We start from the raw sequence: 19,639 nt of genomic DNA, 5'->3' as shown, positions 1-19,639 counted from the left end.
CAAAAAAAGCTGATTGTCTCTCTTGCTTATTTTTGTACTAGCTGACCCGTTGTGCTTTGCTACACCTTCCGGAAATAAATGTAATTTGTAAAAATTTATTCAAATTTAGATTTTAGAGAGCATTTTTTTAAATCAAACCTCATCATACTTCAGAACCAACAACTTTGATATGAGAGCTGCAGCTGCAGTTCTGAATTGCAATTCAAAGATTGTATATATTATTTACTGAAACTTGATCTCTAAACTCGTTTTTCAAGATCTGAAATTTGTACTCTGTACCCAAAAAAACCTTTTTAAATATGGTCCCTTTTTTGAAAAGCTCTTTATCTTAAATTTACATGGGAGCTCTTCCATCTTTTTCAATTTTTTCCCCCACTGCTTGAAGAAGGTAGGCAAATTTAACCGGCTCGATACCCAAACAGCACTTATCATGGTAATGAAAAATATATTAAATTAGTTATGTATTAAATACAGTGCAAATTTCTTTTTTTTTTAATATAATTTACTACGGTAAACATATAAATATTTAAAAAAAATATCAGTTGCACCACTAAATACGTTCTCAGCGTTTTTTTTTATCTCTTTGAAAGTCAAATTTTCAAAAATGTAGGCAAAAACAAATTTCTAAGTTCACATTTGTCCCGTATATTGGGGCAAGTGTCAATGCAAAGCTTATTAACAGATGCGTCAGAGTAATGGCTTTAAAATGGATTTAATACGAATTCTTGTTTTTTGTTCTATCAAGTTTCACTGATATATCTGCAGTATTCCTGCAATATAAATTTATGTTTGTCACTCCACTTTTAACGAATGCTGTTCAAAGCAAATGAACTTCATTTACAAAGACATTTAAGAATTTTCAATATCCACTGAAGTTTCAACATTCGGAATACCCATTCTGGGCTTTTCAACATATTGAATCATTTTGAAGATGAATTTCTTAAAAGTTCGACGTTTGCCCTTGCCCCACCGTGAAAGTTGACAGAAGGGAATATTGTTTTTAACACTTTAAGGGTAAACTAAAAATTTCTCTTAAAAATTTTGCGTCCATTTGAATATCAGTTCTAAAGTATCGCTTTTCAAAAACGAAGCGGATCAAAAGTCTCTTTTATGCAGCCATGTAACACAAAAACACTTTTCATGTTAAGTACGTACTTGAATTGGTATGTAAGCAAAAAGTACGATGGTTTTTTCAGAATTTTTCAAAATAAGAAGCTCCTATTTTCATTTCTAAATTCGTTCCAGTTGTGTATTTGGGCCGAAGAAACAATTTCTAGAAGAAAACATAATTTTTAATTTTTTTTAACAGAAAAAGTTGAACGTTTGAACATGTTCTAATGTTTCTTGAATGAAAAGTCGAATGCTACCTACATTAACACGAACTAAATATGGAAGTATTTTTGCAAATCTTTCAATTGGTTTTGATTCGATTGATAAAATTCCAATCCGTGTCACATCTAGGCGTCATTTATTACCACGTGCTGTGTACAAATCAAATAAGCAAGAAAAAAACACATCTAGGTTGCATATCGCTCCACGTGTTTGAGAAACAGGCGCCTTATTGTTAAATTTTCCAGCAATCAAAGAACAGTGTGCTTTGGTTACTATCCTCTTGCGACGACGTTTGCTCGCCCATGGAGACGAAAAACAAACCCCTCAAAGAAAATATGCTTGGTTGAGAAATACGCGCCAAAATATTCCGACTGATCAGTATGCTATGTCTGGGTTTCTTTCCTTTTGCGACGTTGGCTTGCGACGCCTCGACCATAGAAACGAAAAACAAACCGCCCAAAGGAAAAAAAAATCTCAAGAAAATGGATGTCATGACTTTAATTTGTTTCGAAAAACTACAAATTTTGTATGGAAGCCTCTCCTTCCTTAAGTCGGATGGAGTTTTGACTATTACAGAAACCATCCCCGGCCTCAAAAACCCTCAGATGCCAGTTTTGACGATGATCGGTTCAGTAGTTTCCGAGTCTATAGGGAACAGACAGACAGACAAACATTCATTTTTATATATAGATATGGGACTGTTATGAAAGAAGAGGCGGTAGATTGTTGCAGCTTAATTGACTTCATGTTATATCCAAAAATCTAATAACGTATTCGTTTATACCCAGTTTTGCACCAGGTCACAACAAGTTATGCACATTTTACTGTCATTTTTAGAAGTTTATGCGCTAAGTTTTGCATCCGTAATTCCCCAGATTTGATTTAAAATGGACGGTGGAACACTGAAGATTCGTGTGTGAGCGATCGAGGTAGCAAAACACTGACGACGAATTATGTTCGTTCTAGTATGGTAAACCTCAAAACTAGGCGAATGTAGAAAACGAATACGGTAAAAGTATCATATTTTCATCATTTTACAGCCTGGGCTGGTCATACTGAGCTCTTTGATTGTTTCTACAACATTTGTGCCACTTTCTCATACTTTTTTGATCAATGGGAAAGGATTTTGGTGTCCAGTGCTTAGCTCTCGATATAAAAACTATGTAAAGCACGTCTTTATTTCATTTTTTTTAATCACATTTTTGTGATTCCAAGCACAGGGACTGAACCTTCTACTATTGGCATTTTTTTTTTTAACGAACACACACATATAGGATCTCAGTGAAACTTCATGTTTCTTTGAAGAGATCTAATTTACTTAACTCTAAAGGCGTACATCTTTCAAGGATATTATGACTAGCATCTTACAAATGCTAAAACCACCAGACCAGAGAAAGGGTACTATATGTGCCGTGATCGGGATTCGATCTCATGGACTCTAGCTTAGAAGACTGGAACGCTATCCTCTAGGCCACGACCGGCGGCAGCATGCCTCATAATGATCTTTGATCGAAAAATTAATAAGTTATATAGTATATGACCAGGTTGTAAAAGCAACATTCCCATTATTAGTTATATCACCTAAACAATACGATACTCAGAATTTTGGTTAAAATTTAAAGTCAGTTTTGCTGCAAACACTCTACAAAGCACGAAAAAGTAGTGTTTTTTACCTGCTTTGGTAAGTTCTTTTGTTTCCATGTTGTTAGAAGTGCTTGCTATCTCCATATGTGAGTGCAGTTGTTCGACTATTGTTTGTTTTCGATGCAAAAAAAGAGATTTATTGTCATTATTTTTTTCATAACTCTTCAAGGTGTTAATGGCCCACTTTGGTGTCTTCAGATGAAAGTTGCATCATGAATCGAGCTATACAATGGTATTTTTTGCAAAATATTCGGTGGTGCAGACGGTACTTTTAGACACCATTTAAAGTTTATTTACAACTTTTCAACTATTTTATTTGGAAAGCACATAAAATTTCAATGCATTTTGATGTTTTTTATAATTTCCGTTGAGAAACAACAGAGTCATGTTGCTTTGAAAAATGGTTATTTTTTATTTACAAAAAAATCTAACCGAAGCTAACTCAAAAAATAAAAATGTTAGAAATCTGAAAAAATGCATGTGTTTTTAAGTCGCAAAAATGAACCAAATTTTCAATTTTGGGGAAAATCTGAAGACCCCCGGCGCAAATTGTCAGATAATAAAAAAAATCCCCAAAAGTCAAATTTTTCTGACTAGTTCGTCTAGCTGACTTATAAATAGGCCTGACGTCATTTCTATAAGGTAGAAAAACTGCCCATCGGCAAAATAAAAATACGGTGGTCAAATCGTGCGCAAAATATTTGATCTGCTTGTGGAGAGATATTTTGAAAAAAAAAGTAATGGGCAGCAAAACGAACTCTTTAGCGGTCTACAGGCAGGTTTCCAACCAGAAACTTTTTGTTAACAAGTCTCGCCTGTATTTTCCGGAAAAAAGGAGAAAAAAAATGAAAAATTTAATGTCTTGTACTTGAGGAGGCTAACTATCTGTGGAAACTGTAAATTACTCAGTTTTTTATAATGATTGACACCATTAATGGCATAAAATACAAAGGAGACTGCCTCCAAATGCGACGGTTTTTTCTGCAAAGCTAGTCAATAGGTTCCAAAAAGTTTATACTCTGTTTAAGTTGGATCTGGAATCGCTCCATTACGCAAAAAGGGGGTGGAGTGATAAAAAGTCAAATATGTTATTTTTGTGCCGAATGAGAACTATCGGCAAAATTTGTTATAACTTCGACCAAATTTAAAATTCTGAATTATTTTGAAGGTCAAGCTTCAGGAAACAGCGAACGTAATTATAAATATCCTTGATTTAAAAAAAAAAATGGTTCATAGTATGCATTACAGGTGGCGCACGTGTTGCTCAAAAATTGAAGTCCAAAAATTTCTTCATTGGAAGTTGATGATTCGTAACTTTTCAATGGCGCTACAGATGGCACTATTCAACAAAAAAGAAAATTTTAGCAATGCGGTAGTAATACTCCGCCACTTTTAAGCAGATAAAATTAGTAGAAATTCACGGCCCCCGCTCCGCGATACGGAAACCAGTACGAATATTATTCGTACCAGTCCTCAACGTCACGGCACGTCTGCTAGTTCACCACATACAACCGATTGTGAAGTATTCACTTGAGTCAAGTTTTGTTTTACTTCGAATCACAAGTGTCTTAATTTGCCATTTCCTAATAAAAGTGTGACTTTCATTCTGTTCTGTTCTGCGCTAGTGTCTTCCTTCTGTCTCCCGGGACATTTCTTTGGGATTTGCTCAGCTTAGAAATGCGTAACAGCAGCAAAAGCGTGTCGTTCAAATTTGCGTAACAAACCCGGCCGGCCGGGAATCAAAAATTCCGCTTGTGGCGTTAGGGCATTAGAGGAACTTGTTCCGATTTTGGGTGGTCGAAAAATTTAACTTGGATCAAGAATATTCAGGTATTTGATCCCAAAATGATCTTTGATATACCCTTGTTTTAACTGATGGCCTCCAGCGAAATCCACGTGCGACTCCCAAGAACAGATATCAATCAGCAGCCGCGACGTTCGAATTATGGAGCTGATTTGTAAAATTTCCTAATCGACAAAAGCTCCGCCTGTTTATGTGTGTGATTTGGTTAAGTTGAGCGCGCCTCTAAGCTGAACATAAATTACTATTAGGGGGAGTCAATGTCGCAATGATGAATGGGTTGCTCGTGCGCGCTGCCAAAGAGCCAACTGTGAGCTGAGCCTCTATCAGCATCCGCAGTGATCATCGGCATACACTGAGAAAAATTAACGCTGAAACATTGGATGCTGCACCCTTTGACCTTTTGATAAGGCAGATAATTTATGAAATTCTCTTGAATTACCTTTATAATTGAAACTTACAAAAAAAATAGTGAAGAAAGTCATTTCAATTTGTTCCAAATGAGATAAAATCAGAATATCAGTGTTTCGAATACGTATGTGTATCGGCGTAATATGCGCAAACAACAAACGAATGAATCGTTTTAGCGGCATCTACTTTGACAGATGGGAATCCTAGCGTTGAAAAATGTGCTAACCGAGACCTAATGGGCATGGGCGACAGACGCGTTCATATCTTTGGCAAGCTGTTATTGCTCTGCTCTGATCTGCCTGATGGGTTTGAGGAAAGATCGAGGGGGACGAAACGGCGAATCGGAACGCGTTTTGTCGTGTGGCACACACCGGTACGCAAAATAAGGGCATAAATCATCGTGAGCGCGATCTCCATTCACTTTAGCACGAAAAAAAAAAACGCAAATATTGGTTCAACAAAAAGTAGTGCAGCAGTTGAAAATATGATTAAGAAACAGCGATCAGCATTTTTCCTTTCGCTGTCCATTTTCAGCTATCGACTGCATTTGAATGCATCTCGATACTTATGCGACTTTTTGAAATATTCTACTCTGCCCTCGAACTGTTTGCCTACATCTCACCCTTCATGTGACTAATTTCTAAAACAAACCCTGCTGAAAGGCACATATGAATTTATAATTAAGTAGTAGACCACAAGGGAGCCGATCGATTCAGAAGTTTGTAGCCTCGAGTCTTGGAAGTGCTAATATTTGTGATCGTTCTAATTCAAACAAGACCTTATTGCCCCATATAGGAATACTGTACTACTCACTTTATAATAAGATATATTCAGCGTTCAGTAGGGTTTGGAGATTTGTAAGCCTCATAAAGAAACTTTACAAAAAAATAACATTTACTAAAAACGGTTACTTACGCTGGAAACTTAAAAAATTAATTTGAATAATTTAATCCATTTAATTTCACGATTCAAAATGTTAAAAAAAATTGCATAATGTTTTTAATTTTTTTCATTAAGCAAAATATAGGTCATTTTCACAGTATTTTTAATTATTCAAAACTCTGCTAGTTTTACCGATTTCCACGCTCATTTCAGATGGAAAAGGTTTCATTTATCATCAAATATAATGATACAAAAGGTGGTGCTGCGATAATGTGCGCTTTTCGATGCATGAGCCTTAAAAATCACTTAAAAAATACACATAATGCTTTCGAAAAAGCTTTAGAAACTTCTAAAATCATCATAATGTATGAAAAAATGGTAGATCGTGGCTTTTTCCCGAAGAAAGCGAACCATTTTATCCAATCTACAATTTAAAAAACTGTTTTTTCAAGGTATTTTTTTACTTTCACTGTAACTTCTGAGAGTGATGTAATAGTACTTTGACATACTCAACAAAGTTGTGTATTTTGACCAGATATTGATGACTTGATGATTGACTTGATGACTTGATGGCCCTTATTTGAATAACAAAAAAGTTAGCATTTTTATCTTTCTATTACTCGGCAAAGCATTTTATACCAAAATATACTCCTTGTAATTGCTATTAATTTAGTACAGCTTGATGTCATGCACCACTGTGCAGTGTAGCCTGTAGCTTGAAGTATCCCACTATATCGTTTTCTGGCGGTATTTTGGTCTAAAGCATAGGTTTGACTCCAAATCAATCATATTTGCAAATATACCTCTTTGGAGTAGAGGGCCTCAATTCGCTTTTTGTTACATCAAAAATAAAAAAAATTCTCCGCGGGCCACAAATTGGGTGGTATGAATAAGGTTTAGCAATTGCTACGGTAGCTTTTACTTAGCTCGAAATCAATCAAAGCAAAAGTCAAAGCATTTGCTTAGTTTGGTATGAATAAACATTTGCTTAGCGGATGTGTACTAAAATCTTAGAACATAGCTTTTGCTTCGAAAAATAGAGCTATCCAACCAGCAGAATCTGAAGTTTTCTAAAGTAAAATGAAAGAAGACGATCAAAAATTGAAAAGTACGGCTAAAGTAGCCTTGAAGTCGACGAAGCGGGTGGTGGGTGTAAGAACGACCGGATTTTTTTGTTAATGCGTGCTCGTATGTTGATGTTTAAAGAAAAATGAATACATATTCGAATATTGTCAAACAAAAAATTACCTAACTTCAATATTTATCATAAGCTCTCCCACATGTATTCGGATCGGGATAATCCGATGTATAAAAAAAATGGGCAATAGGCGCGCATTTTAATTTAGATTTTTTTAAAATTTTAGGATTATAAAAAATTATCTAAAAATGAGAGATCTGTAAAATGTTTTTAAATTATTACCATTTATTTCTTACTTTGAGCCAATTGGGGCTTCTTCCACTATAGCCGGATTTTTTAAATTTGAAATATTTACTAATTGATTTGTTTATTGTCATCTTAGACGAATGATTTTATACAACGACAGGAATATGAAAAAAAACGACAGGAATATGAACTTCGACTTTTCTTTATACATGTTGAAAATACATTTTTGAATTGTTTTGAAGTGAAATATTGCTAATTTGATAAGTTCATGACGTTATTAAAGAATTATTCATTGGAAAAGTCTGCTACCGAGCATGCTTAGAAAATAAAGCAATTGCTTCAGATTTGAGCTTTATTCATATCAAACTAGCTTGTTCTAAAAGTAAAAGCTTCTGACTGAGAAAATAGCTGTCAAAAAAACTTTATTCATAACAACCGAAGCAATTGCTTTAAGCGACTGCTCGACTACTCAATTCAGTTTAGCAAAAGCAATTACTAAGCTTTTTTCATACCACCCATTGTCGTTCGAGGGCCATGCTTTAGACCAGGGGTGAGCAACCTTTTGAAGGCCGCACTCAAAATATTATAGATATAGGTTGTTATAGTTAGCAGAGCATTACGTATTTTTTTATAACGACAAATTTTGACGATAAAAGGGGAAAATAAAACGAATTCATGTTTTAAAGGGAAACAGAAATTTAACACTATTTTTTTTCAAATACAAGGTAAATAATATCAGCCAAAATTGAACAGGTATAACTAGAACTGGGTTATTTTTGAATAGTTTGAATAGTCTGGAGGTCTTTCTGTGATTCGAAAAAATGTTTGAACCCTTTTCTAGCAAAAACTTTTTTGTTCGAACAAATGCTACTATTTGTCATCATTTCAGTTTAAAATGGAATTATGGAGCTAAATCTCAGCAAAAACGATTGAAGTGAGAAAATCATATTTTTTTTGGAAATCGCTGTCTTCCCAGCGTTCGATGTTGAATAGTTATTGAAATTTGAAGATATACAATCCTTCCTTTGTGCCTATTTTCGAAAAGTTTTTTTAATATTCAAATTTTGTCCTCGAAGGTCATATTTTATTTTTCAAAATGAAATTCCGTGTAACATTATTGCATTGCACGTTATTAAAATCACAGAAAAATTCACAATTTCCCCGTATTTTAAGCAAATTTCTTCAAAGTTACAGTTTACTTGCTTGATTCTAGAATTATGTTTACAGATTTGATGGATTTCAAAACCTACCAATTTGTATGGGCACCATACTCTCTATCTCTTTCTTAAAGTGTGCTTTAATAGTATAATAAATCGTCGAACTATATCGTAACTTGTCTATCAATGTGATAAATTATCTTATTAAATCAGAATTAGTTAGTGTAGCAATTTTCATGCAAATCACTTGAAGCTACATATTTGTTCAATGTCATTTTCTACGGTGTTTTTGTATGGGAGCCCCCCTCTCTGAGATGCTAATATAGAAAACATCCCCACCCATGATGCATCTAGTATGGTGGCCTCTGATTGGTAAAAAGAAGACGAGGGCTGGATGCGGAGAAGGAGGAGAAACACAGCCGAAATTCCGACAGCTGGCTGTTGGCTGGCTGGGATGACAGGTGCTCTGATTTGTTTGTAAAACACGTACTTTTGTCAGTCGTCAAGATATTGCTCAGAAAATAATTTTGCCTTGATTTTTGCAAATAAAATCCTGTGAAACGAAAAAAAATCTTCCTGCTGAGTTTCGGCCACTTTAGCTAAGTTGGAAGAGGTTGGATCGATAGACTACTTTGCCAGCTTGGTCGGTAACGGTGAGTAACATTAATTATCCATTGTTGATAACCAATTTATACTTATTCAACACTATTTTCTAGCAGGAGCTGTTTGGTAACTGGAAGAAGCAGAAAGTCATCGAATTGGTACACAGCAAAAATTATTTCCTGTAAAATTACGCAAATGTCCTGCAACAAAAAGGAGCAGGACAATTACCGTTATTTTACAGGTCGAAAAACAAATTACGTGACATTTAATTTTCAGTGTACAACTTTTTTACAGGACATTTGCTGTAATAATAAATGAATCTTCGTTAACAGTTAAGGAAAACAATTTAAAATTACAGGTTTTGTTAATTACAGGTTAATTTATATTAAAGATTGCAGTTTCAGTGACACGTAATAGTCAACATTTTTTTCTGTGTAGAAACCTGGCGAGACATGGCATGCCATCGCCCGAGAAGCGGCTGGCATTCCTGCAAGAACATCCGATCTGCGTCGAAATGAAACAGCTGCTTCAGGAGGACTCCCGTCTGTTGCTATCGCTGCTCCAGAAGATCCAATCGAGCAATCCGGATCTAATACGTATCATTTCGGCAGCCGTGACAGTGGCGAAGCGCATGATGAAGCCTCTTCTGCCGACATCGATGCCATCGATCGGCTGAAGGGGCAAGAAATATCCGGTTTAGGATTTTGATTGTCTGCTATCATCACAGTTAGTGACGGCTAGCATTCGAAATTTCATGATTCGAAAAATATACACCCTTATTCTCGTTTTCGATCGAATGACATTCGTTCGAAAGTTTTCAAATTTTGCATTCTTGTTTTCGTTCGAACGAATGAGAACAGTTCGATCTTTCGAACATTGTTCGTTCGAACGAATGGTTGCATTCTCGTTTTCGATCGAACGTATTTTTACTAGTGCCCAACAAACGCGAGTCAGATGTTGCGAACCGGGAGCGTTTTTGAAGTTGAGAACGGTTTAAAATAAGTTTTACGGGAAAATCACCGAATTTTATACTCGGAAAAAAATGAGGATTTAATTAAAAGAAATTTCTATTACGAATGTTACATTTTATTTATTTAAACGGGGTATCAATTATTTTTTTCGGCAGTGGAGTCTTTTAACAGAACAGCATACAAATAGCGGCAGAGCCATCATTTTTACCGTCGGGCATTAAGGATGTATTTTTGTGATCGGAGACCATCGAGGACACAGGCCACAGTTGAACGAACAGCATTGATGTCGGACGGTGCTTTTTGCTGCTGCTTTCCATTATGTTAACGAGAAAAATTTGTTGCCGATAGTATCCCCAGCCACGGCTAATGTTATATTATTGTCGAATAATTCACCGAATAAACACATCCTGGAAGGAATCATCATCCAGCACATCTTTAAAAGTCACTTTTTCTGTCGTAAAATCTGAAATTTTTCCGTTCGTTGCTCGGTGAACAAATTTTCACAAAAGAAACAAATAAATATTTACGCCGAGAACTGTCATTTGCCTACCAAGGGCTGCCTAGAAATTTCGAAGTTCATCGGGTAACACCAACTACGAACGTATCGCATTCGAACGAAAACAAGAATAGCTCTTTCGAATTCGATCGAAAGTATCCGTTCGAACGAAAGTCACATACGCCGTAAACAAGAATAAGGGTGATAAATTCATTGAAAGCTCAAATCATTTCTTTATTTCCGGAAGGCCGTGGTAAAAGACCTCCACTGTTGACGATCCGGAGCCAGCGTCTTCCCTTGGTCCCAGTCATGACTCTCGTCGACAGTTCGTATTTCGATGGCTAGCCGCCACGAGTTTCTGGGTCTGCCTCTTCTTCGATATCTTTCTGAATTCCATTCAAGCGCCTCTCTGCAAATATCGTTCTCATCTTTTCGCAGACAGACAGTCAAAAATTAAATGTTTGTATACAGAAGAGATAATCGAATAAAAAATATCAAATTCAATATGCTTTTTTTTTTCATTATATAAAAATTTGTTTTGATAAGTGTATCGAGAAACCCCCTTTTTTATAAATATAAAAAAATGTGAAAAAAAACAATCAACTTTGAAAAAATATATATTTCAATAAGTCGCCCTTTTGTGAGATTTTAAATTACCAAACAAATTCTTGTTTTTTAATTCTTATAATTTTTCATTATTGATGTACATAAATACAAAGCATGTTACTAATACTAAGATATTTGAAATATATTAATTTTCATAATTATACCTTTTTGTGTTGAAATAGAGCAAAAATTAACAACTTTGAAACACCGTATTTGACGGTGTACATATGGTCGGGACTCGACCAAACCGAACTGAATGTCAAATTGGAAAAAAAATGAGTTATCTATTGCAGCGGATGCCTACCTATTCTTTGAAAATCAAGATTTTTATGAAAAAAATCAATGTCGGAGAAAAATCAGCAGTTTTTCGGTTTTCCTTTTCTTCTGCTCTGTAAGCACTGAAAACTGATTATTTTAATGATGAATTACGCTCTAGGGGCAAAAAAATTAGATGTTGGGGACCGTCAGCTTTTGTATAAATTTGTGCACAACTAAGACGCACCAGAATATAGCACGCACCTGAATTTTGGACCAAACATTTTTGAAAGAAGTATGAAATGTGCTTCAAAATTAGTACCGCTGTATAGCACGCACCCTCAGTTTTTACCTTAATTTTTTTTAATGGCCCGCCACACTCCCCCACACCAAAAAGCTCGAAAGAGCCTTTTGGTAATGGACACTTCAGTTCTCAGCATGTCTGGCAGCAATCAGGTTAAATTAAAAAAAAGAAAGCGAGCAAACACACAAAATTTACGCATGTTGAGAACACAATAAATACTAACTTTGAAGCGCGGAAGAATGTAATAAAAAGTAAACAAATACAGTGAATCTCAGTGGAAAAAAGTTTTCCTTTTAAGAGATCCACTTCTCGATTGAAGAAATTCAAGAGTATTAACAAGTTAAAAAAAAATTAAAATAAATTAAACTAAGTTCGGTGACTAGGTGAAATCAAACTAAACTACAGACAAACAAGTTAAAATCAAATCTATATATATAAAAAGCAATTATCTGTATGTTTGTTTGTTTGTTTGTTTGTTTGTTTGTTTGTTTGTTTGTTTGTCCTCTATAGACTCAGCCGTCTTAAGAGCTAGAGATCTGAAATTCGGCATGGATGCTCATTAGGACCAGGAATGATGAAAAATGTTTTTAGATTTTCGGACGACCCCTTCTGAAGGGGGTCGTCCATACAAGACAAATATTGTTTTCACGTTATTGACGTTATTATACATCGGATTGTGATGAAAATTTGCACATGAGTGTTTTGAGAGACGAGCAATCGATTACAGTTTTCAAATTTAGAGTCAGTGGTCGGCCAAAGGGGTCGTCCATATAATTGATTAATGTTTTTGCGATATTGGCGTTATTATACTACGGATTGTGATGAAAATTTGCACATGAGTGTTTTGAAAGACGAGCAATCGATTACAGTTATCAAATTTAGGGTTAGGGATCGGCCAAAGGGGTCGTCCATATCCACTGATTAATGTTTTTGCGATATTGGCGTTATTATACACCGGATTGTGATGAGAATTAGCTCATGACTGTTTTGAAGGACCAGCAATCGATTTCAAGTTTCGAATTGCGGATCAGAAGTTGGCTGAAGGAGTCGTCCATACCCAAATTTAATGTTTTTGCGATTTTGACGTTATTCTACATTGGATTGAGATGGAAATTTCCGCATAGGAGTTTTGAGGGACGTTCTTTTGCTTTCAGGTTTCAAATCTTGACTTAGGGGTCGGCAAAAGCGGTTATTATCTGTTCACTGATTTTACGATATTCTCTTGATTGAGCATAGAATTGTAATGAAAATTGACACATGGGAGGTTAATAGAAAAGATAATTGATTTCAGGTGTCAAGTTTTGAATCGTGGTCAAAAAAAGGCCGTCCATGTTAGTTGCTCACTGTTTTCGCGATATTGTCGTGATCATGCATCGGATTGAGATGAAAATGTTCAGATGAGGATTATAAACTATGAGCAATTGACTCCAGGTAGCATGTTCCGTGTCAAGGGTCGACGAAAGGGGCGTCTATATTCACTGTTCACTGTTTTCAAGTTCCTGATGTTATTTTACATATAAATTGAATAGAAAATATGGCAAAAGGGAGTTTTGAGGAACGTAAAATTAGTTTCAATTATCGAATTTCGGGCCATGGGACAGAAAAAGAGGGTTTCATTGAAAGTTCAGTGTTTTGTGCAATAATTTTGTTGGAGGCAGTTAATTGATACCAATTTAAGTGTGAAGGTCAAGCAAAAGAGTCGTGCACATAAACAAATAGTACATGTTTCTGCCATAATGTCTAGATTTTGCAACCGATCGAGAAGAAAACACTCTCACATAAATTTTAATAAAAAGCCAATCAACCGTTTAATTTGAATTTCAAGTAATAGTAACAGTAGCGACTTTAAACACTGTTGATTTTTTTCCCCAAAATTGTCGAAAGAATGTTTCGAATTCATTTTCTAAACTCATTTTGACGTACCAATGATTTAAAGCGAAACGAAGTTCGTACGGGATCAGCTAGTATTCTATAAAAATGAAAAAAAAGCTAGTTTTGGTGATTCATTGTTTATTGGTAAAATAAGTTCTAAAGTGTTGCATCAGTTTGGTCTTGAAAATATTCCTGTTTTTAACTATCTTCAACTCTTCGGGTAGATTATTGTACTTCGTAGGTTCGACAAAAGAAATCCTATGTTGACGTAGCTTATTGACGAATTAGGTGATGAGACTGCCTTGTGTTATGAATACAAATTCCTGAAGTAAACCTGAGATTTTGAGATATATGAGAGGAATTCAAATTATCAAAGACATACGTGCAAGTTTGGAAATTACAAAGTTCAGCCAATGGTAAAACATTGTGAGAGCGGTTAGAGTACAACAGATTGGATGGATGACGAAAGGGAAGGTTAAATATAGTTTTCAGACAACGATTTTGTAAAGTTTGTAGACGAGATAGGAGAGATAAGGAAGCTCTACCACACGCAAAATAAAAACGCAACATTACATGGCGTGGTACAAAATGTTTCACTCTCCATAAAACGCCACTAAACAACGATATCTTTTTGTGTAAGTTATATATATGCGATTTCCATGACAGAGTTTCATCTAGTGTTATTCCCAAATACTTACTATTTTTGGACTATTGGGGGATTGGATCGTTTTTCTAGATGACCGGAATAACATGTATTTGGTTTTTACAAAGTTCAAAGTGAGAAGATTGTAGTTAAAATATTTATGCAGAATGTTGAGATCATCTTCCATGTTTTTAATAATTACATTAGGACATTTTCCTGAGTAAAAAAGTGCCGTGTCGTCCCCAAAAAGTCTTGGTATCCCATGCAATGGCAGGTTACTAATATCATTGATGTACAAAAGAAATAGGATTGGTCCAATGTCGCTACCTTGCGGAACGCCGACTTCAATTCTCCTTAAGGAACTTGATACCTCATCAATGCGGACAAATTGTTTTCTTTCTGATAGATAACTGCGAATCAAGTTGTTTGTGATACCTATGAAGCCATAACATTCGAGTTTTTTTTTAGAAGTATTTCATGGTCTCAAAAGCTATCAAAAGCTTTTTTAAGATCTAAAAAAAGGCCACCAACTATATTTTTCTTGTCAATGTTATCAATTATTGAATCTAAAAGTTCACAAATAGCTGTAAGAGTACTGGAACCCGATTTGAATCCATACTGATGATTGTAGAGAACATTATTGGCAACATTTGTAGGAACACCAGATTGAAAAATAGGTAATACTTTTGCCATTTTAGGGCAAACAGGATAAATTCCCGTTTATAAAATTTGATTGAAACATTGAGAGTGAATTGGTCCAAAAAATTCAACATGTTTTTTTTTAATACACCTGTGGAAATATTATCTGGTCCACAACTTTTTTTTATTTTTCAAAGATTGAATGATGGTAGATACTTCGTTTGATATTGTCGGACGCAAAAACAATGAATTGGAAACTCTGGGAATGTTTGCCAATGAGTTATAAGTTGGGTCAACAGTAATTTGATCAGCCAGTGATTTGCCAATGTTTGTAAAAAAGTCATTAAAAGTCTGGCAAATTTAGGCAAACATACCGTTAAAAACGGTATTTACCTACCACAGTGTAAAGTTTCTGAATAATAAGCATAAGCTGTGCGATATTTTTGGATAATCGCCGTTTATATTATTTTTTATTTACATAGTATTCCGTCTCACGACATAACTTGACGAACATAATTCCTAAAATTCACTCGGTTCATAGCAACCGTTCTCCAATTTCTCGGGCACCCCACGTTGGCTAGATCACGCTCCACTTGGTCTAACCACCTCGCTCGTTGCGCCCCCGCTCGTCTTGTTCCTACCGGATTCGTAGCGAACACCTGTTTTGCAGGACAGTCGTCTGGCATTCTCGCAACATGTCCTGCCCAGCGTATCCGGCCAGCCTTCACCACCTTCTGGATACTGGGTTCGCCGTAGAGTCGCGCGAGCTCGTGGTTCATCCTTCGCCTCCACACTCCGTTCTCCTGTACGCCGCCAAAGATGGTTCTTAACACTCGTCGCTCGAATACTCCGAGTGTACGCAGGTCCTTCTCGAGCAATATCCATGTCTCGTGCCCGTAGAGAACAACCGGTCTAATGAGCGTCGTATACAGGTTACACTTCGTGCGAGGGCTAAGTCATCTCGATCGCAGTTGCTTGTGGAGCCCATAGTAGGCACGACTTCCGTTGATAATTCGCCTCCGGATCTCACGGCTGGTGTCATTGTCTGCGGTCACCAGTGAGCCTTCGACTATCTCCAGCTCGTCGCCGTCGATCGTGACCTTGTTACTACTGGACAAGCGGGTTCGGTCGGTCTCGGATCCGCAGGCCAGCATGTACTTCGTCTTGGACGTATTAATCATCAACCCAATCCTTCCTGCTTCGCGTTTCAGTTTGCGATAGATGTCTTCCACCGCCGCAGATGATCTGCCGACTATATCAATGTCATCGGCAAAGCAGATAGGTTGACTGGATCTGTTAAAAATCGTGCCCCGCATTTCGCCCACCGCTCGTCGAATAACACCTTCTAGCGCCACGTTGAACATCATGCAGGATAGACCATCACCTTGTCGAAGCCCCCTGCGCGATTCGAATGAACTCGACAATTCACCCGAAATCCGCACACAGCACTGCGTTCCATCCATCGTCGCCTTGATCAGTCTAATCAGCTTCCCGGAAAAGCCGTTCTCGTCCATGATTTTCCATAGCTCGTTACGGTCGATCGTGTCGTATGCGGCTTTGAAGTCGATGAATAGATGGTGCGTAGGGACCTGGTGTTCACGGCATTTTTGGAGGATTTTCCGTAATGTGAATATCTGATCCGTCGAAGACCGTCCCTCCATGAAGCCGGCCTGATGACTTCCCACGAATCTGTTTGCTTGTGGCGTTAGGCGGCGGAGTAGGATTCGGGACAACACTTTGTAGGCGGCATTGAGGACAGTGATGGCTCGGTAGTTCTCACAGTCCAATTTGTCGCCCTTCTTGTAGATGGGGCATATTACCCCCTCCTTCCACTCCTCCGGTAGCTGTTCTATGTCCCAGATCCGGACTATCAACCGGTGTAGGCAATCGGCCAACCTGTCCGGTCCCATTTTGATGAGTTCAGCTGCGATGCCATCCTTCCCAGCCGACTTGTTTCTATTCAGCTGGCGAATGGCTTCCTTAACTTCACTCATCGTTGGGAGTGGCTCCTCTTCGTCGTTGGCTACGCCGGCGATGTACCTTCCCCCACCGTCTTGATCTCTTGCATGTGCGCCGTTCAGGTGTTCATCGAAGTGCTGCTTCCACCTTTTGATCACCTCACGATTGTCCGTCAGGATACCCCCGTCCTTATCCCGGCACATTTCGGCTTGCGGCACGAAGCCTTTGCGGGATGCGTTAAGTTTCTGATAGAACTTTCGCGTTTCTTGGGAACGATGCAGCTGCTCCAGCTCCTCGAGCTCCTCCTCCTCCAGGCGGCGCTTTTTCTCCTGGAAAAGTCGGACTCGCTGCCTCTTCCGCTGTCGGTGATTTTCCACATTTCGACGGGTGCCTCTTTGCACTACTGCCGCCCGCGCGGCATTCTCTTCGTCCATCACCCTCCTACACTCCTCGTCGAACCAGTCGTTCCGTCGAGATCGCTCCACATAACCGATGACGTTTTCCGCAGCACTGTTGATGGCTGTTTTGATGGTATCCCAACAGTCCTCGAGAGGGGCTTCGTCAAGCTCGCCCTCTGCCGGCAACGCTGCTTCGACTGATTGCGCCTAGTCTGCCGCGACCTCAGGTTGCTTCAGTCGCGCGATATTTAACCGAGGCGGGCGCCGGTTTCGCGTGTTGTTCACTACGGAGAGTTTTGAGCGCATCTTCACCATCACCAGATAATGGTCCGACTCGATGTTGGCGCCCCGACAGGATCTGACGTCGATGATGTCCGAGAAGTGCCGGCTGTCGATCAAAACGTGGTCGATCTGTGATTGAGTTTGGTACGGTGATCTCCAGGTGTACTTGTGTGGGAGGCGGTGCTGAAAAAAGGTACTACGTACGGCCATTCGTTTGGAGGCGGCGAAATCAATAAGTCTGAGGCCGTTTTCGTTGGTCAACTGGTGCGCACTGAACCTTCCAATTGTCGGTTTGAATTCCTCCTCCTGGCCGACCTGAGCATTGAAATCCCCGATGACGATCTTGATGTCATGTTTTGGGCAACGGTCGTATTCACGTTCCAGCTGCGCGTAGAATTCGTCTTTGTCGTCACCGGTACTTTCGAGGTGAGGGCTGTGCACGTTGATGATGCTGATGTTGAAGAACCGGCCCTTGATTCTCAACCGGCACATTCGTGAGTTGATCGGCCACCACCCGATCACGCGCTTTTGCATCTTTCCCATCACTATAAAAGCTGTTCCGAGCTCGTGTGTGTTGCCGCAGCTCTGGTAGATGGCACGACCATCTGGGTACGTTCGTACCGTGGAGCCCTTCCAGCATACCTCCTGCAGTGCTACGATGTCGAATTTGCGGCTCTTCAATTCGTTGGAGAGCACGTGGGTACTGCCCACAAAATTTAGAGATCGGCAGTTCCATGTTCCAAGTTTCCAATCGCTAGTCCCTTTTCGTCGCGTGGGTCTTTGCCGATTTCCATCCGAAATTTGTTGTTCGTTGTTCGTTGCTTATGTTTTTTTGTAGTCACAGGCTCGCAAGGCCCGCAGCTAACCCCACTATCTCGCAGGAGGACCGTCGAGATGTTGCTGTTTTGGGTCCCGAACACCACCAGGACGTTGTTGCACTCCGTACGCCGCCCCTGACATGGAGAACAGACGCGTACGAAGCCCCCTGACTCAGTCTGCATGCGACCAAAGCATCCATCGGGGTTGGGTACCCGAATCGCCGTTTATATAACAAAATTCAATTTTGGAATGGTTGAAGTTGCTGTAAAAGCATAATTTTGTTCACTATGGGAATGTGATTAATTAAAATTAGAGTCCGCTCGAAAGCTCTGAAAAGTCTCAACGCTTAAAAAAAATAAGAACAGACCACTTTATAAACCATTGCTGTTATTCATATGTTAACATAGTTTTCGGCCTTACGACAACTTGATGCACATAATTCCTGAAATTCACTCGGTCCATGGTAACCATTCTCCAATTTCTCGGACATCCGTCGACAATCGCCGCTCCACTTGGTCTAACCACCTCGCTTCTTGCGCTCCGGCTCGTCTCGTTCCTATCGAACTCGTAGCGAACACCTATTTTGCAGGACAGTCGTCCGGCATTCTCGCAACATGTCCTGTCCAGCCTCCGCCTCCCTTCTGAATACTCGGTTCGCCGTAGAGTCGCGCGAGCTCGTGGTTCATCATTTGCCTCCATGCTCCGTTCTCCTGCAAGGCGCCAAAGATGGTTCTTAACAATCGTAGCACGAGTACTTCGAGTGTATGCAGGTCCTCCTCCATCAAAGTCCATGTCTCGTACCCGTAGAGAACAACCGGTCTAATGAGCGTCATGTACAGATTACACTTCGTGCGAGGGCTAAGTCTTCTCGACCGGGGTAACATTGCCAAATATTTGATGGAAAGTATAGAAAATATGTTAAATATTTTACAATTTTATGAATTTAAATTTTTTGATTGTAATTGTAATTCTTCCTTTTTTCACTAACGGTACCTTTTTTGTTTTTACCTAATTTAATTAACAAACCGAAGAAGTTAAAAAAAAAAACTGTTGACGGTCCCTATACGGTGTTACAACTTCAGTGATTGTGTGAAGAATTAGCAGTTTAGCAGCTTAAATTCAAGACACCAAATATAATTGAAAAAGACTCAAATGTATCGAAAATTTGGTTGTAATTTCCT

General features: G+C 38.4%; 1 protein-coding gene across 3 annotated transcripts in view; it reads left to right on the top strand.

Annotated features, from left to right (window-relative positions):
• Window positions 1–19,639, top strand: part of LOC129757741 (SPARC-related modular calcium-binding protein 2) — a 133,885-nt gene that overhangs the window by 22,467 nt on the left and 91,779 nt on the right. The window lies entirely within an intron of this gene.

The sequence above is a fragment of the Uranotaenia lowii genome, chromosome 3, assembly GCF_029784155.1.
Source record: "Uranotaenia lowii strain MFRU-FL chromosome 3, ASM2978415v1, whole genome shotgun sequence".
In the NCBI taxonomy this organism is placed as follows: domain Eukaryota; kingdom Metazoa; phylum Arthropoda; class Insecta; order Diptera; family Culicidae; genus Uranotaenia; species Uranotaenia lowii.
The sequence above is the reverse complement of the archived record's forward strand: the minus strand, read 5'-3'. Positions and strand labels throughout refer to the sequence as shown.